Consider the following 21,816-nt stretch of genomic DNA (forward strand, 5'->3'; position numbering starts at 1 on the left):
CTGGAAAAATAGCAATGAAGTAGTGGCTTTTCTAGCTGCCCATGACTATCTGCAGAGAATGACAACACTAGCTGGCAGCTACAATGGCGGCATCCTTCCGCACAGGCAAGATTGTGGTTGAAGTGCACTCCAGACCCTTTCAGTGCAAATAGAAGTCAAAGGACAGGGTGTCTTGAGGAAGAGCCCATGACTTTCTGAGCGCATGTCTTCACCTGCCTTTGGAATAGCCCCGAGACCGCACACCTCAAAAGCAGGTCCCACCGAGATTTGAACTCGGATCGCTGGATTCAGAGTCCAGAGTGCTGACCATTACACCATGGAACCAGGGCAGAGGGCCAACACACAGTCATCAAACGCTCTCTGTATATGCACATGCCAACGCTATGTGCCTTTGTCTTCTTGCGCACAATGGGACACAGGGGACACTAAGAAACAAGAGTGAAACAGACGGCAGCATAGAAAGCAGGCCACACTGGCCGCACACACAGTTGGGCAGTCAACTGCTTGCTCCGAGCAGCATGTTGACAAAGCAGCAGTCAGATGCCTGACACGCCGTCGTGCTGTCAGTGTGCCTGCATTTAGACTGTCCCCAACTTTGGCTGTACTAGTCTTTGTGGGGCTTGAAATGGTCGTGGAGTAAGGCAGATGCTAATGTCATGCACCAGACAACAGGGCCAGGCAAAGGGAAAAGCACACACTGTCAGAAGTGGGATTCGAACCCACGCCTCCAGGGGAGACTGCGACCTGAACGCAGCGCCTTAGACCGCTCGGCCATCCTGACTAGATGAGCAGTCCTCGTTGGCCGGGCCCACCAGGCCTGCCTCGGCACGGCAAAACAGTCCTGAGCAAGCTTTTGAGGAAATCAAGTGCCAAACAGCTCCCGCTCAAAAGCAGATGGAGAGCTGATTGAAGCGCTCCGTTGCTGTTCCAAGACTTGGCTCTTGGAGTCAACCTCAATCCTGAGAAGGAAGAGGATCTAGCAAGGCTGTGAGTTCAAGTGAAGACAAACACTCACAACTGACTTACTGAACGGCAGACTGGTCCCATGGTGTAACGGTTAGCACTCTGGACTTTGAATCCAGTGATCCGAGTTCAAATCTCGGTGGGACCTTTGAGCAGAAGGGACCACGCTGGGTCTTGCTAGCCGTGTGTCAAAGCCACCCCAAGCCCACCCCCAGTGACAGTGGCAATCTCATGGCCTCTTTGTCGAACACTGAATAAAGACTTGTAAACTGCCGTGGAGAACTTCTTCAAACTTGGTTGAGAGTGGCTTATGCTGTTGCTGCAGTTTGATCACTGTTCCAGGGCTGCCACCCCTCAATACTGACCACAGGCCAATGAGCACTGCATTCTCCACTGGAAGCCACAACACAGTCAGGCGCAGAGTTTCTGCACACCAACAAAATGCAGAGGTTTTGCATGTGGGGCCAACATGAGGCACTCTGAACAGTGGCACACACTGCTCTGGTGATTCACGTCATGTCATGCACTCCATCACTGGTGACTCTGGGCAGGAGGAAGATTTCAACCCCAACAGTGGCAGACTTGAACCACCAGGCATTGGCTGTGACTCTGCATAATCTCGGTAAACCCCAGAACATGGGGCCGTGTCGGTGCAGCGTGCACTAAAGGCAGCATCCTCGTTAGTATAGTGGACAGTATCTCCGCCTGTCACGCGGAAGACCGGGGTTCGATTCCCCGACGGGGAGACTTATGCTACCTACCAGCAGCTTATTCTTTGCCTACAGATACAGGGGCTTCATGCGTCCCGGACTGCTTCCTGGCCAGTGCCTTTTGCCTCTTTTCCCTCCTTTGCTTCCCTTGCTCTCAACTCAAATCTAGTTTGCTGCATATGAGTAAAGGCCTGACCTAATGAAATGCCCATTGCATGTACATAAAAAACAAACAGACATAAAACAACAGCAGTAAATGTTATATAAGTGCATTTACAAAAAAAAGGAGAGAAAAAAAAAGAAAAAAAGAAGAAGCAACAGCTGCAAAAAAGAGAGGGTGGAAAAAGCTCTGCACTGTGAAAAAAAAGACAAAGAAGCTCGCACAAGGTTCTGCATGGAGCCCGATGAGCGCCATGACTGAGCTTTTGTCGAGAGGCAAAGTAAGTGCCAGTGTTTCCGCCCGGTTTCGAACCGGGGACCTTTCGCGTGTGAGGCGAACGTGATAACCACTACACTACGGAAACTAAAGCTATGCGGGGCATGCCCCGCCTAAGCGACCTCTCTACAGAACCGTCTGGGGGAGCTGTCCACAGAACCGTCTGCAGACCTGTCTACAAAACTGTCTGCAGACCTGTCTACAAAACTGTCTGCAGACCTGTCTACGGAACCGTACGCAGACCTGTCTACCAAACTAGCGACATACCAGTTGCTGGAGAAAATATCAATGAGGCAGTGGGTAGTTAGGGGTCCATAGGATTAGCCCTGGGACCTTACACCTGTCAAGCGCAAGACTCGGGATCAATTCACCAATGGGGGGACTTGTGCTTCCCACCGGCAGCTAATTCTTTGCCCACAGATACAGAGGCTTTAAGCTTCCAGGTCTGCTTCCTGGCCAGTGCCAGGGTCCAATGACTTCACTGAGTTTTTGCTGAGAGGCAAAGGAAGAGAAGGTGTTTCCGCCCGGTTTCGAACCGGGGACCTTTCGCGTGTTAGGCGAACGTGATAACCACTACACTACGGAAACGGACAACCTGGCCTAACAACCCGTCTGCAGAGCTGTGTCCTGAACTTCCGACACGCCAGTTGCTGGAAAAATACCAATGAAGTAGTGGGTTTTCTAGCTACCCATGACTATCTGCAGAGAATGACAACACTAGCTGGCAGCTACAATGGCGGCATCCTTCCGCACAGGCAAGATTGTGGTTGAAGTGCACTCCAGACCCTTTCAGTGCAAATAGAAGTCAAAGGACAGGGTGTCTTGAGGAAGAGCCCATGACTTTCTGAGCGCATGTCTTCACCTGCCTTTGGAATAGCCCCGAGACCGCACACCTCAAAAGCAGGTCCCACCGAGATTTGAACTCGGATCGCTGGATTCAGAGTCCAGAGTGCTGACCATTACACCATGGAACCAGGGCAGAGGGCCAACACACAGTCATCAAACGCTCTCTGTATATGCACATGCCAATGCTATGTGCCTTTGTCTTCTTGCGCACAATGGGACACAGGGGACACTAAGAAACAAGAGTGAAACAGACGGCAGCATAGAAAGCAGGCCACACTGGCCGCACACGCAGTTGGGCAGTCAACTGCTTGCTCCGAGCAGCATGTTGACAAAGCAGCAGTCAGATGCCTGACACGCCGTCGTGCTGTCAGTGTGCCTGCATTTAGACTGTCCCCAACTTTGGCTGTACTAGTCTTTGTGGGGCTTGAAATGGTCGTGGAGTAAGGCAGATGCTAATGTCATGCACCAGACAACAGGGCCAGGCAAAGGGAAAAGCACACACTGTCAGAAGTGGGATTCGAACCCACGCCTCCAGGGGAGACTGCGACCTGAACGCAGCGCCTTAGACCGCTCGGCCATCCTGACTAGATGAGCGGTCCTCGTTGGCCGGGCCCACCAGGCCTGCCTCGGCACGGCAAAACAGTCCTGAGCAAGCTTTTGAGGAAATCAAGTGCCAAACAGCTCCCGCTCAAAAGCAGATGGAGAGCTGATTGAAGCGCTCCGTTGCTGTTCCAAGACTTGGCTCTTGGAGTCAACCTCAATCCTGAGAAGGAAGAGGATCTAGCAAGGCTGTGAGTTCAAGTGAAGACAAACACTCACAACTGACTTACTGAACGGCAGACTGGTCCCATGGTGTAACGGTTAGCACTCTGGACTTTGAATCCAGTGATCCGAGTTCAAATCTCGGTGGGACCTTTGAGCAGAAGGGACCACGCTGGGTCTTGCTAGCCGTGTGTCAAAGCCACCCCAAGCCCACCCCCAGTGACAGTGGCAATCTCATGGCCTCTTTGTCGAACACTGAATAAAGACTTGTAAACTGCCGTGGAGAACTTCTTCAAACTTGGTTGAGAGTGGCTTATGCTGTTGCTGCAGTTTGATCACTGTTCCAGGGCTGCCACCCCTCAATACTGACCACAGGCCAATGAGCACTGCATTCTCCACTGGAAGCCACAACACAGTCAGGCGCAGAGTTTCTGCACACCAACAAAATGCAGAGGTTTTGCGTGTGGGGCCAACATGAGGCACTCTGAACAGTGGCACACACTGCTCTGGTGATTCACGTCATGTCATGCACTCCATCACTGGTGACTCTGGGCAGGAGGAAGATTTCAACCCCAACAGTGGCAGACTTGAACCACCAGGCATTGGCTGTGACTCTGCATAATCTCGGTAAACCCCAGAACATGGGGCCGTGTCGGTGCAGCGTGCACTAAAGGCAGCATCCTCGTTAGTATAGTGGACAGTATCTCCGCCTGTCACGCGGAAGACCGGGGTTCGATTCCCCGACGGGGAGACTTATGCTACCTACCAGCAGCTTATTCTTTGCCTACAGATACAGGGGCTTCATGCGTCCCGGACTGCTTCCTGGCCAGTGCCTTTTGCCTCTTTTCCCTCCTTTGCTTCCCTTGCTCTCAACTCAAATCTAGTTTGCTGCATATGAGTAAAGGCCTGACCTAATGAAATGCCCATTGCATGTACATAAAAAACAAACAGACATAAAACAACAGCAGTAAATGTTATATAAGTGCATTTACAAAAAAAAGGAGAGAAAAAAAGAAGAAGCAACAGCTGCAAAAAAGAGAGGGTGGAAAAAGCTCTGCACTGTGAAAAAAAAGACAAAGAAGCTCGCACAAGGTTCTGCATGGAGCCCGATGAGCGCCATGACTGAGCTTTTGTCGAGAGGCAAAGTAAGTGCCAGTGTTTCCGCCCGGTTTCGAACCGGGGACCTTTCGCGTGTGAGGCGAACGTGATAACCACTACACTACGGAAACTAAAGCTATGCGGGGCATGCCCCGCCTAAGCGACCTCTCTACAGAACCGTCTGGGGGAGCTGTCCACAGAACCGTCTGCAGACCTGTCTACAAAACTGTCTGCAGACCTGTCTACGGAACCGTACGCAGACCTGTCTACCAAACTAGCGACATACCAGTTGCTGGAGAAAATATCAATGAGGCAGTGGGTAGTCGGGGGTCCATAGGATTAGCCCTGGGACCTTACACCTGTCAAGCGCAAGACTCGGGATCAATTCACCAATGGGGGGACTTGTGCTTCCCACCGGCAGCTAATTCTTTGCCCACAGATACAGAGGCTTTAAGCTTCCAGGTCTGCTTCCTGGCCAGTGCCAGGGTCCAATGACTTCACTGAGTTTTTGCTGAGAGGCAAAGGAAGAGAAGGTGTTTCCGCCCGGTTTCGAACCGGGGACCTTTCGCGTGTTAGGCGAACGTGATAACCACTACACTACGGAAACGGACAACGTGCTGTGCCTTAACAACCCGTCTGCAGAGCTGTGTCCTGAACTTCCGACACGCCAGTTGCTGGAAAAATAGCAATGAAGTAGTGGCTTTTCTAGCTGCCCATGACTATCTGCAGAGAATGACAACACTAGCTGGCAGCTACAATGGCGGCATCCTTCCGCACAGGCAAGATTGTGGTTGAAGTGCACTCCAGACCCTTTCAGTGCAAATAGAAGTCAAAGGACAGGGTGTCTTGAGGAAGAGCCCATGACTTTCTGAGCGCATGTCTTCACCTGCCTTTGGAATAGCCCCGAGACCGCACACCTCAAAAGCAGGTCCCACCGAGATTTGAACTCGGATCGCTGGATTCAGAGTCCAGAGTGCTGACCATTACACCATGGAACCAGGGCAGAGGGCCAACACACAGTCATCAAACGCTCTCTGTATATGCACATGCCAACGCTATGTGCCTTTGTCTTCTTGCGCACAATGGGACACAGGGGACACTAAGAAACAAGAGTGAAACAGACGGCAGCATAGAAAGCAGGCCACACTGGCCGCACACACAGTTGGGCAGTCAACTGCTTGCTCCGAGCAGCATGTTGACAAAGCAGCAGTCAGATGCCTGACACGCCGTCGTGCTGTCAGTGTGCCTGCATTTAGACTGTCCCCAACTTTGGCTGTACTAGTCTTTGTGGGGCTTGAAATGGTCGTGGAGTAAGGCAGATGCTAATGTCATGCACCAGACAACAGGGCCAGGCAAAGGGAAAAGCACACACTGTCAGAAGTGGGATTCGAACCCACGCCTCCAGGGGAGACTGCGACCTGAACGCAGCGCCTTAGACCGCTCGGCCATCCTGACTAGATGAGCGGTCCTCATTGGCCGTGCCCACCAGGCCTGCCTCGGCACGGCAAAACAGTCCTGAGCAAGCTTTTGAGGAAATCAAGTGCCAAACAGCTCCCGCTCCAAAGCAGATGGGGAGCTGATTGAAGCGCTCCGTTGCTGTTCCAAGACTTGGCTCTTGGAGTCAACCTCAATCCTGAGAAGGAAGAGGATCTAGCAAGGCTGTGAGTTCAAGTGAAGACAAACACTCACAACTGACTTACTGAACGGCAGACTGGTCCCATGGTGTAACGGTTAGCACTCTGGACTTTGAATCCAGTGATCCGAGTTCAAATCTCGGTGGGACCTTTGAGCAGAAGGGACCACGCTGGGTCTTGCTAGCCGTGTGTCAAAGCCACCCCAAGCCCACCCCCAGTGACAGTGGCAATCTCATGGCCTCTTTGTCGAACACTGAATAAAGACTTGTAAACTGCCGTGGAGAACTTCTTCAAACTTGGTTGAGAGTGGCTTATGCTGTTGCTGCAGTTTGATCACTGTTCCAGGGCTGCCACCCCTCAATACTGACCACAGGCCAATGAGCACTGCATTCTCCACTGGAAGCCACAACACAGTCAGGCGCAGAGTTTCTGCACACCAACAAAATGCAGAGGTTTTGCGTGTGGGGCCAACATGAGGCACTCTGAACAGTGGCACACACTGCTCTGGTGATTCACGTCATGTCATGCACTCCATCACTGGTGACTCTGGGCAGGAGGAAGATTTCAACCCCAACAGTGGCAGACTTGAACCACCAGGCATTGGCTGTGACTCTGCATAATCTCGGTAAACCCCAGAACATGGGGCCGTGTCGGTGCAGCGTGCACTAAAGGCAGCATCCTCGTTAGTATAGTGGACAGTATCTCCGCCTGTCACGCGGAAGACCGGGGTTCGATTCCCCGACGGGGAGACTTATGCTACCTACCAGCAGCTTATTCTTTGCCTACAGATACAGGGGCTTCATGCGTCCCGGACTGCTTCCTGGCCAGTGCCTTTTGCCTCTTTTCCCTCCTTTGCTTCCCTTGCTCTCAACTCAAATCTAGTTTGCTGCATATGAGTAAAGGCCTGACCTAATGAAATGCCCATTGCATGTACATAAAAAACAAACAGACATAAAACAACAGCAGTAAATGTTATATAAGTGCATTTACAAAAAAAAGGAGAGAAAAAAAAAGAAAAAAAGAAGAAGCAACAGCTGCAAAAAAGAGAGGGTGGAAAAAGCTCTGCACTGTGAAAAAAAAGACAAAGAAGCTCGCACAAGGTTCTGCATGGAGCCCGATGAGCGCCATGACTGAGCTTTTGTCGAGAGGCAAAGTAAGTGCCAGTGTTTCCGCCCGGTTTCGAACCGGGGACCTTTCGCGTGTGAGGCGAACGTGATAACCACTACACTACGGAAACTAAAGCTATGCGGGGCATGCCCCGCCTAAGCGACCTCTCTACAGAACCGTCTGGGGGAGCTGTCCACAGAACCGTCTGCAGACCTGTCTACAAAACTAGCGACATACCAGTTGCTGGAGAAAATATCAATGAGGCAGTGGGTAGTCGGGGGTCCATAGGATTAGCCCTGGGACCTTACACCTGTCAAGCGCAAGACTCGGGATCAATTCACCAATGGGGGGACTTGTGCTTCCCACCGGCAGCTAATTCTTTGCCCACAGATACAGAGGCTTTAAGCTTCCAGGTCTGCTTCCTGGCCAGTGCCAGGGTCCAATGACTTCACTGAGTTTTTGCTGAGAGGCAAAGGAAGAGAAGGTGTTTCTGCCCGGTTTCGAACCGGGGACCTTTCGCGTGTTAGGCGAACGTGATAACCACTACACTACGGAAACGGACAACGTGCCGTGCCTTAACAACCCGTCTGCAGAGCTGTGTCCTGAACTTCCGACACGCCAGTTGCTGGAAAAATAGCAATGAAGTAGTGGCTTTTCTAGCTGCCCATGACTATCTGCAGAGAATGACAACACTAGCTGGCAGCTACAATGGCGGCATCCTTCCGCACAGGCAAGATTGTGGTTGAAGTGCACTCCAGACCCTTTCAGTGCAAATAGAAGTCAAAGGACAGGGTGTCTTGAGGAAGAGCCCATGACTTTCTGAGCGCATGTCTTCACCTGCCTTTGGAATAGCCCCGAGACCACACACCTCAAAAGCAGGTCCCACCGAGATTTGAACTCGGATCGCTGGATTCAGAGTCCAGAGTGCTGACCATTACACCATGGAACCAGGGCAGAGGGCCAACACACAGTCATCAAACGCTCTCTGTATATGCACATGCCAACGCTATGTGCCTTTGTCTTCTTGCGCACAATGGGACACAGGGGACACTAAGAAACAAGAGTGAAACAGACGGCAGCATAGAAAGCAGGCCACACTGGCCGCACACGCAGTTGGGCAGTCAACTGCTTGCTCCGAGCAGCATGTTGACAAAGCAGCAGTCAGATGCCTGACACGCCGTCGTGCTGTCAGTGTGCCTGCATTTAGACTGTCCCCAACTTTGGCTGTACTAGTCTTTGTGGGGCTTGAAATGGTCGTGGAGTAAGGCAGATGCTAATGTCATGCACCAGACAACAGGGCCAGGCAAAGGGAAAAGCACACACTGTCAGAAGTGGGATTCGAACCCACGCCTCCAGGGGAGACTGCGACCTGAACGCAGCGCCTTAGACCGCTCGGCCATCCTGACTAGATGAGCAGTCCTCGTTGGCCGGGCCCACCAGGCCTGCCTCGGCACGGCAAAACAGTCCTGAGCAAGCTTTTGAGGAAATCAAGTGCCAAACAGCTCCCGCTCAAAAGCAGATGGAGAGCTGATTGAAGCGCTCCGTTGCTGTTCCAAGACTTGGCTCTTGGAGTCAACCTCAATCCTGAGAAGGAAGAGGATCTAGCAAGGCTGTGAGTTCAAGTGAGGACAAACACTCACAACTGACTTACTGAACGGCAGACTGGTCCCATGGTGTAACGGTTAGCACTCTGGACTTTGAATCCAGTGATCCAAGTTCAAATCCCCGTGGGACCTTTGAGCAGAAGGGACCACGCTGGGTCTTGCTAGCCGTGTGTCAAAGCCACCCCAAGCCCACCCCGAGTGACAGTGGCAATCTCATGGCCTCTTTGTCGAACACTGAATAAAGACTTGTAAACTGCCGTGGAGAACTTCTTCAAACTTGGTTGAGAGTGGCTTATGCTGTTGCTGCAGTTTGATCACTGTTCCAGGGCTGCCACCCCTCAATACTGACCACAGGCCAATGAGCACTGCATTCTCCACTGGAAGCCACAACACAGTCAGGCGCAGAGTTTCTGCACACCAACAAAATGCAGAGGTTTTGCGTGTGGGGCCAACATGAGGCACTCTGAACAGTGGCACACACTGCTCTGGTGATTCACGTCATGTCATGCACTCCATCACTGGTGACTCTGGGCAGGAGGAAGATTTCAACCCCAACAGTGGCAGACTTGAACCACCAGGCATTGGCTGTGACTCTGCATAATCTCGGTAAACCCCAGAACATGGGGCCGTGTCTGTGCAGCGTGCACTAAAGGCAGCATCCTCGTTAGTATAGTGGACAGTATCTCCGCCTGTCACGCGGAAGACCGGGGTTCGATTCCCCGACGGGGAGACTTATGCTACCTACCAGCAGCTTATTCTTTGCCTACAGATACAGGGGCTTCATGCGTCCCGGACTGCTTCCTGGCCAGTGCCTTTTGCCTCTTTTCCCTCCTTTGCTTCCCTTGCTCTCAACTCAAATCTAGTTTGCTGCATATGAGTAAAGGCCTGACCTAATGAAATGCCCATTGCATGTACATAAAAAACAAACAGACATAAAACAACAGCAGTAAATGTTATATAAGTGCATTTACAAAAAAAAGGAGAGAAAAAAAGAAGAAGCAACAGCTGCAAAAAAGAGAGGGTGGAAAAAGCTCTGCACTGTGAAAAAAAAGACAAAGAAGCTCGCACAAGGTTCTGCATGGAGCCCGATGAGCGCCATGACTGAGCTTTTGTCGAGAGGCAAAGTAAGTGCCAGTGTTTCCGCCCGGTTTCGAACCGGGGACCTTTCGCGTGTGAGGCGAACGTGATAACCACTACACTACGGAAACTAAAGCTATGCGGGGCATGCCCCGCCTAAGCGACCTCTCTACAGAACCGTCTGGGGGAGCTGTCCACAGAACCGTCTGCAGACCTGTCTACAAAACTGTCTGCAGACCTGTCTACGGAACCGTACGCAGACCTGTCTACCAAACTAGCGACATACCAGTTGCTGGAGAAAATATCAATGAGGCAGTGGGTAGTCGGGGGTCCATAGGATTAGCCCTGGGACCTTACACCTGTCAAGCGCAAGACTCGGGATCAATTCACCAATGGGGGGACTTGTGCTTCCCACCGGCAGCTAATTCTTTGCCCACAGATACAGAGGCTTTAAGCTTCCAGGTCTGCTTCCTGGCCAGTGCCAGGGTCCAATGACTTCACTGAGTTTTTGCTGAGAGGCAAAGGAAGAGAAGGTGTTTCTGCCCGGTTTCGAACCGGGGACCTTTCGCGTGTTAGGCGAACGTGATAACCACCTCACTACGGAAACGGACAACGTGCCGTGCCTTAACAACCCGTCTGCAGAGCTGTGTCCTGAACTTCCGACACGCCAGTTGCTGGAAAAATAGCAATGAAGTAGTGGCTTTTCTAGCTGCCCATGACTATCTGCAGAGAATGACAACACTAGCTGGCAGCTACAATGGCGGCATCCTTCCGCACAGGCAAGATTGTGGTTGAAGTGCACTCCAGACCCTTTCAGTGCAAATAGAAGTCAAAGGACAGGGTGTCTTGAGGAAGAGCCCATGACTTTCTGAGCGCATGTCTTCACCTGCCTTTGGAATAGCCCCGAGACCGCACACCTCAAAAGCAGGTCCCACCGAGATTTGAACTCGGATTGCTGGATTCAGAGTCCAGAGTGCTGACCATTACACCATGGAACCAGGGCAGAGGGCCAACACACAGTCATCAAACGCTCTCTGTATATGCACATGCCAACGCTATGTGCCTTTGTCTTCTTGCGCACAATGGGACACAGGGGACACTAAGAAACAAGAGTGAAACAGACGGCAGCATAGAAAGCAGGCCACACTGGCCGCACACGCAGTTGGGCAGTCAACTGCTTGCTCCGAGCAGCATGTTGACAAAGCAGCAGTCAGATGCCTGACACGCCGTCGTGCTGTCAGTGTGCCTGCATTTAGACTGTCCCCAACTTTGGCTGTACTAGTCTTTGTGGGGCTTGAAATGGTCGTGGAGTAAGGCAGATGCTAATGTCATGCACCAGACAACAGGGCCAGGCAAAGGGAAAAGCACACACTGTCAGAAGTGGGATTCGAACCCACGCCTCCAGGGGAGACTGCGACCTGAACGCAGCGCCTTAGACCGCTCGGCCATCCTGACTAGATGAGCGGTCCTCATTGGCCGGGCCCACCAGGCCTGCCTCGGCACGGCAAAACAGTCCTGAGCAAGCTTTTGAGGAAATCAAGTGCCAAACAGCTCCCGCTCCAAAGCAGATGGGGAGCTGATTGAAGCGCTCCGTTGCTGTTCCAAGACTTGGCTCTTGGAGTCAACCTCAATCCTGAGAAGGAAGAGGATCTAGCAAGGCTGTGAGTTCAAGTGAGGACAAACACTCACAACTGACTTACTGAACGGCAGACTGGTCCCATGGTGTAACGGTTAGCACTCTGGACTTTGAATCCAGTGATCCGAGTTCAAATCTCGGTGGGACCTTTGAGCAGAAGGGACCACGCTGGGTCTTGCTAGCCGTGTGTCAAAGCCACCCCAAGCCCACCCCGAGTGACAGTGGCAATCTGATGGCCTCTTTGTCGAACACTGAATAAAGACTTGTAAACTGCCGTGGAGAACTTCTTCAAACTTGGTTGAGAGTGGCTTATGCTGTTGCTGCAGTTTGATCACTGTTCCAGGGCTGCCACCCCTCAATACTGACCACAGGCCAATGAGCACTGCATTCTCCACTGGAAGCCACAACACAGTCAGGCGCAGAGTTTCTGCACACCAACAAAATGCAGAGGTTTTGCGTGTGGGGCCAACATGAGGCACTCTGAACAGTGGCACACACTGCTCTGGTGATTCACGTCATGTCATGCACTCCATCACTGGTGACTCTGGGCAGGAGGAAGATTTCAACCCCAACAGTGGCAGACTTGAACCACCAGGCATTGGCTGTGACTCTGCATAATCTCGGTAAACCCCAGAACATGGGGCCGTGTCTGTGCAGCGTGCACTAAAGGCAGCATCCTCGTTAGTATAGTGGACAGTATCTCCGCCTGTCACGCGGAAGACCGGGGTTCGATTCCCCGACGGGGAGACTTATGCTACCTACCAGCAGCTTATTCTTTGCCTACAGATACAGGGGCTTCATGCGTCCCGGACTGCTTCCTGGCCAGTGCCTTTTGCCTCTTTTCCCTCCTTTGCTTCCCTTGCTCTCAACTCAAATCTAGTTTGCTGCATATGAGTAAAGGCCTGACCTAATGAAATGCCCATTGCATGTACATAAAAAACAAACAGACATAAAACAACAGCAGTAAATGTTATATAAGTGCATTTACAAAAAAAAGGAGAGAAAAAAAGAAGAAGCAACAGCTGCAAAAAAGAGAGGGTGGAAAAAGCTCTGCACTGTGAAAAAAAAGACAAAGAAGCTCGCACAAGGTTCTGCATGGAGCCCGATGAGCGCCATGACTGAGCTTTTGTCGAGAGGCAAAGTAAGTGCCAGTGTTTCCGCCCGGTTTCGAACCGGGGACCTTTCGCGTGTGAGGCGAACGTGATAACCACTACACTACGGAAACTAAAGCTATGCGGGGCATGCCCCGCCTAAGCGACCTCTCTACAGAACCGTCTGGGGGAGCTGTCCACAGAACCGTCTGCAGACCTGTCTACAAAACTGTCTGCAGACCTGTCTACGGAACCGTACGCAGACCTGTCTACCAAACTAGCGACATACCAGTTGCTGGAGAAAATATCAATGAGGCAGTGGGTAGTCGGGGGTCCATAGGATTAGCCCTGGGACCTTACACCTGTCAAGCGCAAGACTCGGGATCAATTCACCAATGGGGGGACTTGTGCTTCCCACCGGCAGCTAATTCTTTGCCCACAGATACAGAGGCTTTAAGCTTCCAGGTCTGCTTCCTGGCCAGTGCCAGGGTCCAATGACTTCACTGAGTTTTTGCTGAGAGGCAAAGGAAGAGAAGGTGTTTCTGCCCGGTTTCGAACCGGGGACCTTTCGCGTGTTAGGCGAACGTGATAACCACCTCACTACGGAAACGGACAACGTGCCGTGCCTTAACAACCCGTCTGCAGAGCTGTGTCCTGAACTTCCGACACGCCAGTTGCTGGAAAAATAGCAATGAAGTAGTGGCTTTTCTAGCTGCCCATGACTATCTGCAGAGAATGACAACACTAGCTGGCAGCTACAATGGCGGCATCCTTCCGCACAGGCAAGATTGTGGTTGAAGTGCACTCCAGACCCTTTCAGTGCAAATAGAAGTCAAAGGACAGGGTGTCTTGAGGAAGAGCCCATGACTTTCTGAGCGCATGTCTTCACCTGCCTTTGGAATAGCCCCGAGACCGCACACCTCAAAAGCAGGTCCCACCGAGATTTGAACTCGGATTGCTGGATTCAGAGTCCAGAGTGCTGACCATTACACCATGGAACCAGGGCAGAGGGCCAACACACAGTCATCAAACGCTCTCTGTATATGCACATGCCAACGCTATGTGCCTTTGTCTTCTTGCGCACAATGGGACACAGGGGACACTAAGAAACAAGAGTGAAACAGACGGCAGCATAGAAAGCAGGCCACACTGGCCGCACACGCAGTTGGGCAGTCAACTGCTTGCTCCGAGCAGCATGTTGACAAAGCAGCAGTCAGATGCCTGACACGCCGTCGTGCTGTCAGTGTGCCTGCATTTAGACTGTCCCCAACTTTGGCTGTACTAGTCTTTGTGGGGCTTGAAATGGTCGTGGAGTAAGGCAGATGCTAATGTCATGCACCAGACAACAGGGCCAGGCAAAGGGAAAAGCACACACTGTCAGAAGTGGGATTCGAACCCACGCCTCCAGGGGAGACTGCGACCTGAACGCAGCGCCTTAGACCGCTCGGCCATCCTGACTAGATGAGCGGTCCTCATTGGCCGGGCCCACCAGGCCTGCCTCGGCACGGCAAAACAGTCCTGAGCAAGCTTTTGAGGAAATCAAGTGCCAAACAGCTCCCGCTCCAAAGCAGATGGGGAGCTGATTGAAGCGCTCCGTTGCTGTTCCAAGACTTGGCTCTTGGAGTCAACCTCAATCCTGAGAAGGAAGAGGATCTAGCAAGGCTGTGAGTTCAAGTGAGGACAAACACTCACAACTGACTTACTGAACGGCAGACTGGTCCCATGGTGTAACGGTTAGCACTCTGGACTTTGAATCCAGTGATCCGAGTTCAAATCTCGGTGGGACCTTTGAGCAGAAGGGACCACGCTGGGTCTTGCTAGCCGTGTGTCAAAGCCACCCCAAGCCCACCCCGAGTGACAGTGGCAATCTGATGGCCTCTTTGTCGAACACTGAATAAAGACTTGTAAACTGCCGTGGAGAACTTCTTCAAACTTGGTTGAGAGTGGCTTATGCTGTTGCTGCAGTTTGATCACTGTTCCAGGGCTGCCACCCCTCAATACTGACCACAGGCCAATGAGCACTGCATTCTCCACTGGAAGCCACAACACAGTCAGGCGCAGAGTTTCTGCACACCAACAAAATGCAGAGGTTTTGCGTGTGGGGCCAACATGAGGCACTCTGAACAGTGGCACACACTGCTCTGGTGATTCACGTCATGTCATGCACTCCATCACTGGTGACTCTGGGCAGGAGGAAGATTTCAACCCCAACAGTGGCAGACTTGAACCACCAGGCATTGGCTGTGACTCTGCATAATCTCGGTAAACCCCAGAACATGGGGCCGTGTCTGTGCAGCGTGCACTAAAGGCAGCATCCTCGTTAGTATAGTGGACAGTATCTCCGCCTGTCACGCGGAAGACCGGGGTTCGATTCCCCGACGGGGAGACTTATGCTACCTACCAGCAGCTTATTCTTTGCCTACAGATACAGGGGCTTCATGCGTCCCGGACTGCTTCCTGGCCAGTGCCTTTTGCCTCTTTTCCCTCCTTTGCTTCCCTTGCTCTCAACTCAAATCTAGTTTGCTGCATATGAGTAAAGGCCTGACCTAATGAAATGCCCATTGCATGTACATAAAAAACAAACAGACATAAAACAACAGCAGTAAATGTTATATAAGTGCATTTACAAAAAAAAGGAGAGAAAAAAAGAAGAAGCAACAGCTGCAAAAAAGAGAGGGTGGAAAAAGCTCTGCACTGTGAAAAAAAGACAAAGAAGCTCGCACAAGGTTCTGCATGGAGCCCGATGAGCGCCATGACTGAGCTTTTGCCGAGAGGCAAAGTAAGTGCCAGTGTTTCCGCCCGGTTTCGAACCGGGGACCTTTCGCGTGTGAGGCGAACGTGATAACCACTACACTACGGAAACTGACCACGAAAGCTCTGCGGGGCATGCCCCGCCTAAGCGACCTCTCTACAGAACCGTCTGGGGGAGCTGTCCACAGAACCGTCTGCAGACCTGTCTACAAAACTGTCTGCAGACCTGTCTACGGAACCGTACGCAGACCTGTCTACCAAACTAGCGACATACCAGTTGCTGGAGAAAATATCAATGAGGCAGTGGGTAGTCGGGGGTCCATAGGATTAGCCCTGGGACCTTACACCTGTCAAGCGCAAGACTCGGGATCAATTCACCAATGGGGGGACTTGTGCTTCCCACCGGCAGCTAATTCTTTGCCCACAGATACAGAGGCTTTAAGCTTCCAGGTCTGCTTCCTGGCCAGTGCCAGGGTCCAATGACTTCACTGAGTTTTTGCTGAGAGGCAAAGGAAGAGAAGGTGTTTCTGCCCGGTTTCGAACCGGGGACCTTTCGCGTGTTAGGCGAACGTGATAACCACCTCACTACGGAAACGGACAACGTGCCGTGCCTTAACAACCCGTCTGCAGAGCTGTGTCCTGAACTTCCGACACGCCAGTTGCTGGAAAAATAGCAATGAAGTAGTGGCTTTTCTAGCTGCCCATGACTATCTGCAGAGAATGACAACACTAGCTGGCAGCTACAATGGCGGCATCCTTCCGCACAGGCAAGATTGTGGTTGAAGTGCACTCCAGACCCTTTCAGTGCAAATAGAAGTCAAAGGACAGGGTGTCTTGAGGAAGAGCCCATGACTTTCTGAGCGCATGTCTTCACCTGCCTTTGGAATAGCCCCGAGACCGCACACCTCAAAAGCAGGTCCCACCGAGATTTGAACTCGGATCGCTGGATTCAGAGTCCAGAGTGCTGACCATTACACCATGGAACCAGGGCAGAGGGCCAACACACAGTCATCAAACGCTCTCTGTATATGCACATGCCAACGCTATGTGCCTTTGTCTTCTTGCGCACAATGGGACACAGGGGACACTAAGAAACAAGAGTGAAACAGACGGCAGCATAGAAAGCAGGCCACACTGGCCGCACACGCAGTTGGGCAGTCAACTGCTTGCTCCGAGCAGCATGTTGACAAAGCAGCAGTCAGATGCCTGACACGCCGTCGTGCTGTCAGTGTGCCTGCATTTAGACTGTCCCCAACTTTGGCTGTACTAGTCTTTGTGGGGCTTGAAATGGTCGTGGAGTAAGGCAGATGCTAATGTCATGCACAAGACAACAGGGCCAGGCAAAGGGAAAAGCACACACTGTCAGAAGTGGGATTCGAACCCACGCCTCCAGGGGAGACTGCGACCTGAACGCAGCGCCTTAGACCGCTTGGCCATCCTGACTAGATGAGCGGTCCTCGTTGGCCGGGCCCACCAGGCCTGCCTCGGCATGGCAAAACAGTCCTGAGCAAGCTTTTGAGGAAATCAAGTGCCAAACAGCTCCCGCTCCAAAGCAGATTGGGAGCTGATTGAAGCGCTCCGTTGCTGTTCCAAGACTTGGCTCTTGGAGTCAACCTCAATCCTGAGAAGGAAGAGGATCTAGCAAGGCTGTGAGTTCAAGTGAAGACATACACTCACAACTGACTTACTGAACAGCAGACTGGTCCCATGGTGTAACGGTTAGCACTCTGGACTTTGAATCCAGTGATCCGAGTTCAAATCTCGGTGGGACCTTTGAGCAGAAGGGACCACGCTGGGTCTTGCTAGCCGTGTGTCAAAGCCACCCCAAGCCCACCCCGAGTGACAGTGGCAATCTCATGGCCTCTTTGTCGAACACTGAATAAAGACTTGTAAACTGCCGTGGAGAACTTCTTCAAACTTGGTTGAGAGTGGCTTATGCTGTTGCTGCAGTTTGATCACTGTTCCAGGGCTGCCACCCCTCAATACTGACCACAGGCCAATGAGCACTGCATTCTCCACTGGAAGCCACAACACAGTCAGGCGCAGAGTTTCTGCACACCAACAAAATGCAGAGGTTTTGCGTGTGGGGCCAACATGAGGCACTCTGAACAGTGGCACACACTGCTCTGGTGATTCACGTCATGTCATGCACTCCATCACTGGTGACTCTGGGCAGGAGGAAGATTTCAACCCCAACAGTGGCAGACTTGAACCACCAGGCATTGGCTGTGACTCTGCATAATCTCGGTAAACCCCAGAACATGGGGCCGTGTCGGTGCAGCGTGCACTAAAGGCAGCATCCTCGTTAGTATAGTGGACAGTATCTCCGCCTGTCACGCGGAAGACCGGGGTTCGATTCCCCGACGGGGAGACTTGTGCTACCTACCAGCAGCTTATTCTTTGCCTACAGATACAGGGGCTTCATGCGTCCCGGACTGCTTCCTGGCCAGTGCCTTTTGCCTCTTTTCCCTCCTTTGCTTCCCTTGCTCTCAACTCAAATCTAGTTTGCTGCATATGAGTAAAGGCCTGACCTAATGAAATGCCCATTGCATGTACATAAAAAACAAACAGACATAAAACAACAGCAGTAAATGTTATATAAGTGCATTTACAAAAAAAAGGAGAGAAAAAAAGAAGAAGCAACAGCTGCAAAAAAGAGAGGGTGGAAAAAGCTCTGCACTGTGAAAAAAAAGACAAAGAAGCTCGCACAAGGTTCTGCATGGAGCCCGATGAGCGCCATGACTGAGCTTTTGTCGAGAGGCAAAGTAAGTGCCAGTGTTTCCGCCCGGTTTCGAACCGGGGACCTTTCGCGTGTGAGGCGAACGTGATAACCACTACACTACGGAAACTAAAGCTATGCGGGGCATGCCCCGCCTAAGCGACCTCTCTACAGAACCGTCTGGGGGAGCTGTCCACAGAACCGTCTGCAGACCTGTCTACAAAACTGTCTGCAGACCTGTCTACGGAACCGTACGCAGACCTGTCTACCAAACTAGCGACATACCAGTTGCTGGAGAAAATATCAATGAGGCAGTGGGTAGTCGGGGGTCCATAGGATTAGCCCTGGGACCTTACACCTGTCAAGCGCAAGACTCGGGATCAATTCACCAATGGGGGGACTTGTGCTTCCCACCGGCAGCTAATTCTTTGCCCACAGATACAGAGGCTTTAAGCTTCCAGGTCTGCTTCCTGGCCAGTGCCAGGGTCCAATGACTTCACTGAGTTTTTGCTGAGAGGCAAAGGAAGAGAAGGTGTTTCTGCCCGGTTTCGAACCGGGGACCTTTCGCGTGTTAGGCGAACGTGATAACCACCTCACTACGGAAACGGACAACGTGCCATGCCTTAACAACCCGTCTGCAGAGCTGTGTCCTGAACTTCCGACACGCCAGTTGCTGGAAAAATAGCAATGAAGTAGTGGCTTTTCTAGCTGCCCATGACTATCTGCAGAGAATGACAACACTAGCTGGCAGCTACAATGGCGGCATCCTTCCGCACAGGCAAGATTGTGGTTGAAGTGCACTCCAGACCCTTTCAGTGCAAATAGAAGTCAAAGGACAGGGTGTCTTGAGGAAGAGCCCATGACTTTCTGAGCGCATGTCTTCACCTGCCTTTGGAATAGCCCCGAGACCGCACACCTCAAAAGCAGGTCCCACCGAGATTTGAACTCGGATCGCTGGATTCAGAGTCCAGAGTGCTGACCATTACACCATGGAACCAGGGCAGAGGGCCAACACACAGTCATCAAACGCTCTCTGTATATGCACATGCCAACGCTATGTGCCTTTGTCTTCTTGCGCACAATGGGACACAGGGGACACTAAGAAACAAGAGTGAAACAGACGGCAGCATAGAAAGCAGGCCACACTGGCCGCACACGCAGTTGGGCAGTCAACTGCTTGCTCCGAGCAGCATGTTGACAAAGCAGCAGTCAGATGCCTGACACGCCGTCGTGCTGTCAGTGTGCCTGCATTTAGACTGTCCCCAACTTTGGCTGTACTAGTCTTTGTGGGGCTTGAAATGGTCGTGGAGTAAGGCAGATGGTAATGTCATGCACAAGACAACAGGGCCAGGCAAAGGGAAAAGCACACACTGTCAGAAGTGGGATTCGAACCCACGCCTCCAGGGGAGACTGCGACCTGAGCGCCAGCAGCCGAAGGATAGTCCGGCAAGTGTATTCCAATATTGAAGATTACAGCCAATGGCAGTTTCGCAAATCCAACATTCTCCAACATTCTTGACCAATCACGTTTACCAATTCTTCCCCGAGTCCAACATTTAATCAGTCACGGCGCAGAAATGTTGGATTTTTTTTTTCCTTTGCCCCTCCCCCACGCTTCTCGGAGATTGTGTACACTTGCCGGTCACTGTCAAAGAAAGCGGATTGACAAGCTCCCAAATCTCTCTGTACTCTACGAAATGGTAAGTATTTTATATAAATATAGTGGTGTGTGACAACTTTTAAGAGTTATCTAAATATTTCACCTATTGATACTGTCATAAAGACGTATTTAGCTAACTTTGACGGGGGATTCCCTTTTTCGACTTGCCGGTCTGTGTCGCGAGTAAGCAATAAAACAAGAAAACTGAGCCACTAATGTTTCGCTTTTTCATTGTGATTATTTCATCTTAACTTTTAACTAAATTGTACCAAGTTCCACTGTTATGGTCCGGTACAGCGCCGGTATTACACATAGGTAAATAAAAGGTAGGCTAACTGAAAACACAGTGCCGATTACAACAATGGCGGCTGTGCTGTAAACGTCAAAAGAAACGTCGGGTCCGTCAAAAAAAGTCACTTAATTGACCAAAGACTATAAGAATATATACATAGCGCAAATTCTTGTCATTCATAAGTATTTCACTTAAGTCGATATGAGCTCGGTTTAAGTGACAATGTTATTAATCCACGGACAGCCATTGAAAATTTACCTAGTTAGTTACTATGCAGGACGTTTCTCTCACAATGTTTGTTAACCAGCAAAATGTCGCGTTTCCTATAATAGTATTGTAATAATTGTATCAAGTCTATTATTTCATGCACATTAAATTGAAGCAATGGCTAATATGACATGTTTCTTTTTCTTTTTCATTCTTCTGTTACACTATTGCACAGAGCCAACATATCTAAATTTACAGTTAATGTCATATTAATATAGTATTAATATCAAAACTCTCCTTAAATAAAGGCAACCAAAAAGACAAAGTCCCACAAGGCAATGTCTGACTCAGAGTGGATGTCCCGCCTGAGAAGGTTTGCCAACACAGGAACCTGGCCTGCCGATGAAGGCAACAGACCTGCTCCCAGACAGAAGAAGTGGTATGAGCTGTATCAGAGGGTGAGAGTTGATCGATTTTGGATTTTACCATGTAATCTTACTGTACCATTCACTAATATTTTCTTCAAACAAAGGATAAGGTTAAACTTTTATAGAGTTAACTGAAATGGGCATTTTTTTTTACCATTTTTAAGTAGCTGGAAAAAAATGATGACTATTACATTTTTAACCAAATGATTCTCTTTATTTTTAGATTGAGAAATGCCCAATGCAGACTCATGGCCAGATGTCTTTGTTTGGGCAGGAGAGGAAGTGCCTGTGTGGATTTCATGTGCAGAAGGTAAAACTATAAGGATACAGTGTTTTTACTCATCAGTACACCACATAAAGCTGTGTCTACTCTGTTTAACAGCCGACCACATCGAGTGTTGCTCCCCGGCCAGGAGGGCAACCAACGGCGACTGTGGGCCGTGGTGAAGTTTCTGCACAGCAGACAGCAGCAGGCGGTCCGGTCCAGGGGGCAGCAGGAGATGCGGCTCAGGGGGCATCAGTAGGTCCTCCTGTAAGAGGCTCTGTTGGCCAGCAGACTTTAGCAGCAAGTCCAATCGAGAGGGCTGTAGGACAACAGAGTTCTCCAGCAGAACCAAGACCGGAGGGCCAAAAGAAGCGGCCTTATTTGACTTTGGCAATGGTAAACAGACGAATAATCTTACTCATAAACGGACCATGGCTGTGACAACTGTTTTGTACCTTAATGTATATTGACAATTGTATCCCTAGTACAGCTCTAACAAAGCCCTTTGCTTCTTTGCCTTTCAGTTTACT

General features: G+C 51.0%; 42 non-coding genes across 42 annotated transcripts; 13 read left to right on the top strand and 29 right to left on the bottom strand.

Annotated features, from left to right (window-relative positions):
- Positions 1 to 252: 252 nt before the first annotated feature.
- Positions 253 to 324, bottom strand: trnaq-cug (transfer RNA glutamine (anticodon CUG)). The gene has a single exon. It is a non-coding gene; the product is annotated as a tRNA-Gln (tRNA).
- Positions 325 to 698: 374 nt separating this feature from the next.
- trnal-cag (transfer RNA leucine (anticodon CAG)) lies at positions 699 to 781 on the bottom strand. The gene has a single exon. It is a non-coding gene; the product is annotated as a tRNA-Leu (tRNA).
- Positions 782 to 1,039: 258 nt separating this feature from the next.
- Positions 1,040 to 1,111, top strand: trnaq-uug (transfer RNA glutamine (anticodon UUG)). Its single transcript has one exon. It is a non-coding gene; the product is annotated as a tRNA-Gln (tRNA).
- A 526-nt stretch (positions 1,112 to 1,637) lies between these two features.
- Positions 1,638 to 1,709, top strand: trnad-guc (transfer RNA aspartic acid (anticodon GUC)). Its single transcript has one exon. It is a non-coding gene; the product is annotated as a tRNA-Asp (tRNA).
- Positions 1,710 to 2,124: 415 nt separating this feature from the next.
- On the bottom strand, positions 2,125 to 2,197 carry trnav-cac (transfer RNA valine (anticodon CAC)). Its single transcript has one exon. It is a non-coding gene; the product is annotated as a tRNA-Val (tRNA).
- Positions 2,198 to 2,624: 427 nt separating this feature from the next.
- Positions 2,625 to 2,697, bottom strand: trnav-aac (transfer RNA valine (anticodon AAC)). Its single transcript has one exon. It is a non-coding gene; the product is annotated as a tRNA-Val (tRNA).
- Positions 2,698 to 3,011: 314 nt separating this feature from the next.
- trnaq-cug (transfer RNA glutamine (anticodon CUG)) lies at positions 3,012 to 3,083 on the bottom strand. The gene has a single exon. It is a non-coding gene; the product is annotated as a tRNA-Gln (tRNA).
- Positions 3,084 to 3,457: 374 nt separating this feature from the next.
- On the bottom strand, positions 3,458 to 3,540 carry trnal-cag (transfer RNA leucine (anticodon CAG)). The gene has a single exon. It is a non-coding gene; the product is annotated as a tRNA-Leu (tRNA).
- A 258-nt stretch (positions 3,541 to 3,798) lies between these two features.
- Positions 3,799 to 3,870, top strand: trnaq-uug (transfer RNA glutamine (anticodon UUG)). The gene has a single exon. It is a non-coding gene; the product is annotated as a tRNA-Gln (tRNA).
- A 526-nt stretch (positions 3,871 to 4,396) lies between these two features.
- Positions 4,397 to 4,468, top strand: trnad-guc (transfer RNA aspartic acid (anticodon GUC)). Its single transcript has one exon. It is a non-coding gene; the product is annotated as a tRNA-Asp (tRNA).
- A 405-nt stretch (positions 4,469 to 4,873) lies between these two features.
- Positions 4,874 to 4,946, bottom strand: trnav-cac (transfer RNA valine (anticodon CAC)). Its single transcript has one exon. It is a non-coding gene; the product is annotated as a tRNA-Val (tRNA).
- A 403-nt stretch (positions 4,947 to 5,349) lies between these two features.
- On the bottom strand, positions 5,350 to 5,422 carry trnav-aac (transfer RNA valine (anticodon AAC)). Its single transcript has one exon. It is a non-coding gene; the product is annotated as a tRNA-Val (tRNA).
- Positions 5,423 to 5,741: 319 nt separating this feature from the next.
- trnaq-cug (transfer RNA glutamine (anticodon CUG)) lies at positions 5,742 to 5,813 on the bottom strand. Its single transcript has one exon. It is a non-coding gene; the product is annotated as a tRNA-Gln (tRNA).
- A 374-nt stretch (positions 5,814 to 6,187) lies between these two features.
- trnal-cag (transfer RNA leucine (anticodon CAG)) lies at positions 6,188 to 6,270 on the bottom strand. The gene has a single exon. It is a non-coding gene; the product is annotated as a tRNA-Leu (tRNA).
- A 258-nt stretch (positions 6,271 to 6,528) lies between these two features.
- trnaq-uug (transfer RNA glutamine (anticodon UUG)) lies at positions 6,529 to 6,600 on the top strand. The gene has a single exon. It is a non-coding gene; the product is annotated as a tRNA-Gln (tRNA).
- Positions 6,601 to 7,126: 526 nt separating this feature from the next.
- On the top strand, positions 7,127 to 7,198 carry trnad-guc (transfer RNA aspartic acid (anticodon GUC)). The gene has a single exon. It is a non-coding gene; the product is annotated as a tRNA-Asp (tRNA).
- Positions 7,199 to 7,613: 415 nt separating this feature from the next.
- trnav-cac (transfer RNA valine (anticodon CAC)) lies at positions 7,614 to 7,686 on the bottom strand. The gene has a single exon. It is a non-coding gene; the product is annotated as a tRNA-Val (tRNA).
- Positions 7,687 to 8,041: 355 nt separating this feature from the next.
- trnav-aac (transfer RNA valine (anticodon AAC)) lies at positions 8,042 to 8,114 on the bottom strand. The gene has a single exon. It is a non-coding gene; the product is annotated as a tRNA-Val (tRNA).
- Positions 8,115 to 8,433: 319 nt separating this feature from the next.
- On the bottom strand, positions 8,434 to 8,505 carry trnaq-cug (transfer RNA glutamine (anticodon CUG)). Its single transcript has one exon. It is a non-coding gene; the product is annotated as a tRNA-Gln (tRNA).
- Positions 8,506 to 8,879: 374 nt separating this feature from the next.
- Positions 8,880 to 8,962, bottom strand: trnal-cag (transfer RNA leucine (anticodon CAG)). The gene has a single exon. It is a non-coding gene; the product is annotated as a tRNA-Leu (tRNA).
- An 856-nt stretch (positions 8,963 to 9,818) lies between these two features.
- Positions 9,819 to 9,890, top strand: trnad-guc (transfer RNA aspartic acid (anticodon GUC)). The gene has a single exon. It is a non-coding gene; the product is annotated as a tRNA-Asp (tRNA).
- Positions 9,891 to 10,295: 405 nt separating this feature from the next.
- trnav-cac (transfer RNA valine (anticodon CAC)) lies at positions 10,296 to 10,368 on the bottom strand. The gene has a single exon. It is a non-coding gene; the product is annotated as a tRNA-Val (tRNA).
- Positions 10,369 to 10,771: 403 nt separating this feature from the next.
- Positions 10,772 to 10,844, bottom strand: trnav-aac (transfer RNA valine (anticodon AAC)). Its single transcript has one exon. It is a non-coding gene; the product is annotated as a tRNA-Val (tRNA).
- Positions 10,845 to 11,163: 319 nt separating this feature from the next.
- Positions 11,164 to 11,235, bottom strand: trnaq-cug (transfer RNA glutamine (anticodon CUG)). The gene has a single exon. It is a non-coding gene; the product is annotated as a tRNA-Gln (tRNA).
- Positions 11,236 to 11,609: 374 nt separating this feature from the next.
- trnal-cag (transfer RNA leucine (anticodon CAG)) lies at positions 11,610 to 11,692 on the bottom strand. Its single transcript has one exon. It is a non-coding gene; the product is annotated as a tRNA-Leu (tRNA).
- A 258-nt stretch (positions 11,693 to 11,950) lies between these two features.
- Positions 11,951 to 12,022, top strand: trnaq-uug (transfer RNA glutamine (anticodon UUG)). Its single transcript has one exon. It is a non-coding gene; the product is annotated as a tRNA-Gln (tRNA).
- A 526-nt stretch (positions 12,023 to 12,548) lies between these two features.
- trnad-guc (transfer RNA aspartic acid (anticodon GUC)) lies at positions 12,549 to 12,620 on the top strand. Its single transcript has one exon. It is a non-coding gene; the product is annotated as a tRNA-Asp (tRNA).
- Positions 12,621 to 13,025: 405 nt separating this feature from the next.
- Positions 13,026 to 13,098, bottom strand: trnav-cac (transfer RNA valine (anticodon CAC)). Its single transcript has one exon. It is a non-coding gene; the product is annotated as a tRNA-Val (tRNA).
- Positions 13,099 to 13,501: 403 nt separating this feature from the next.
- trnav-aac (transfer RNA valine (anticodon AAC)) lies at positions 13,502 to 13,574 on the bottom strand. Its single transcript has one exon. It is a non-coding gene; the product is annotated as a tRNA-Val (tRNA).
- A 319-nt stretch (positions 13,575 to 13,893) lies between these two features.
- Positions 13,894 to 13,965, bottom strand: trnaq-cug (transfer RNA glutamine (anticodon CUG)). Its single transcript has one exon. It is a non-coding gene; the product is annotated as a tRNA-Gln (tRNA).
- Positions 13,966 to 14,339: 374 nt separating this feature from the next.
- Positions 14,340 to 14,422, bottom strand: trnal-cag (transfer RNA leucine (anticodon CAG)). The gene has a single exon. It is a non-coding gene; the product is annotated as a tRNA-Leu (tRNA).
- Positions 14,423 to 14,680: 258 nt separating this feature from the next.
- On the top strand, positions 14,681 to 14,752 carry trnaq-uug (transfer RNA glutamine (anticodon UUG)). The gene has a single exon. It is a non-coding gene; the product is annotated as a tRNA-Gln (tRNA).
- A 526-nt stretch (positions 14,753 to 15,278) lies between these two features.
- On the top strand, positions 15,279 to 15,350 carry trnad-guc (transfer RNA aspartic acid (anticodon GUC)). The gene has a single exon. It is a non-coding gene; the product is annotated as a tRNA-Asp (tRNA).
- A 404-nt stretch (positions 15,351 to 15,754) lies between these two features.
- Positions 15,755 to 15,827, bottom strand: trnav-cac (transfer RNA valine (anticodon CAC)). The gene has a single exon. It is a non-coding gene; the product is annotated as a tRNA-Val (tRNA).
- Positions 15,828 to 16,237: 410 nt separating this feature from the next.
- Positions 16,238 to 16,310, bottom strand: trnav-aac (transfer RNA valine (anticodon AAC)). The gene has a single exon. It is a non-coding gene; the product is annotated as a tRNA-Val (tRNA).
- A 319-nt stretch (positions 16,311 to 16,629) lies between these two features.
- trnaq-cug (transfer RNA glutamine (anticodon CUG)) lies at positions 16,630 to 16,701 on the bottom strand. The gene has a single exon. It is a non-coding gene; the product is annotated as a tRNA-Gln (tRNA).
- Positions 16,702 to 17,075: 374 nt separating this feature from the next.
- On the bottom strand, positions 17,076 to 17,158 carry trnal-cag (transfer RNA leucine (anticodon CAG)). Its single transcript has one exon. It is a non-coding gene; the product is annotated as a tRNA-Leu (tRNA).
- A 258-nt stretch (positions 17,159 to 17,416) lies between these two features.
- Positions 17,417 to 17,488, top strand: trnaq-uug (transfer RNA glutamine (anticodon UUG)). Its single transcript has one exon. It is a non-coding gene; the product is annotated as a tRNA-Gln (tRNA).
- Positions 17,489 to 18,014: 526 nt separating this feature from the next.
- Positions 18,015 to 18,086, top strand: trnad-guc (transfer RNA aspartic acid (anticodon GUC)). The gene has a single exon. It is a non-coding gene; the product is annotated as a tRNA-Asp (tRNA).
- A 405-nt stretch (positions 18,087 to 18,491) lies between these two features.
- trnav-cac (transfer RNA valine (anticodon CAC)) lies at positions 18,492 to 18,564 on the bottom strand. The gene has a single exon. It is a non-coding gene; the product is annotated as a tRNA-Val (tRNA).
- Positions 18,565 to 18,967: 403 nt separating this feature from the next.
- Positions 18,968 to 19,040, bottom strand: trnav-aac (transfer RNA valine (anticodon AAC)). Its single transcript has one exon. It is a non-coding gene; the product is annotated as a tRNA-Val (tRNA).
- Positions 19,041 to 19,359: 319 nt separating this feature from the next.
- trnaq-cug (transfer RNA glutamine (anticodon CUG)) lies at positions 19,360 to 19,431 on the bottom strand. The gene has a single exon. It is a non-coding gene; the product is annotated as a tRNA-Gln (tRNA).
- Between the last annotated feature and the right edge of the window lie 2,385 nt (positions 19,432 to 21,816).

Source organism: Halichoeres trimaculatus, unplaced genomic scaffold, assembly GCF_033239565.1.
Source record: "Halichoeres trimaculatus isolate MK-OKI-2021-1 unplaced genomic scaffold, fHalTri1.1 fHalTri1_scaffold_3, whole genome shotgun sequence".
Lineage (NCBI taxonomy): Eukaryota > Metazoa > Chordata > Actinopteri > Labriformes > Labridae > Halichoeres > Halichoeres trimaculatus.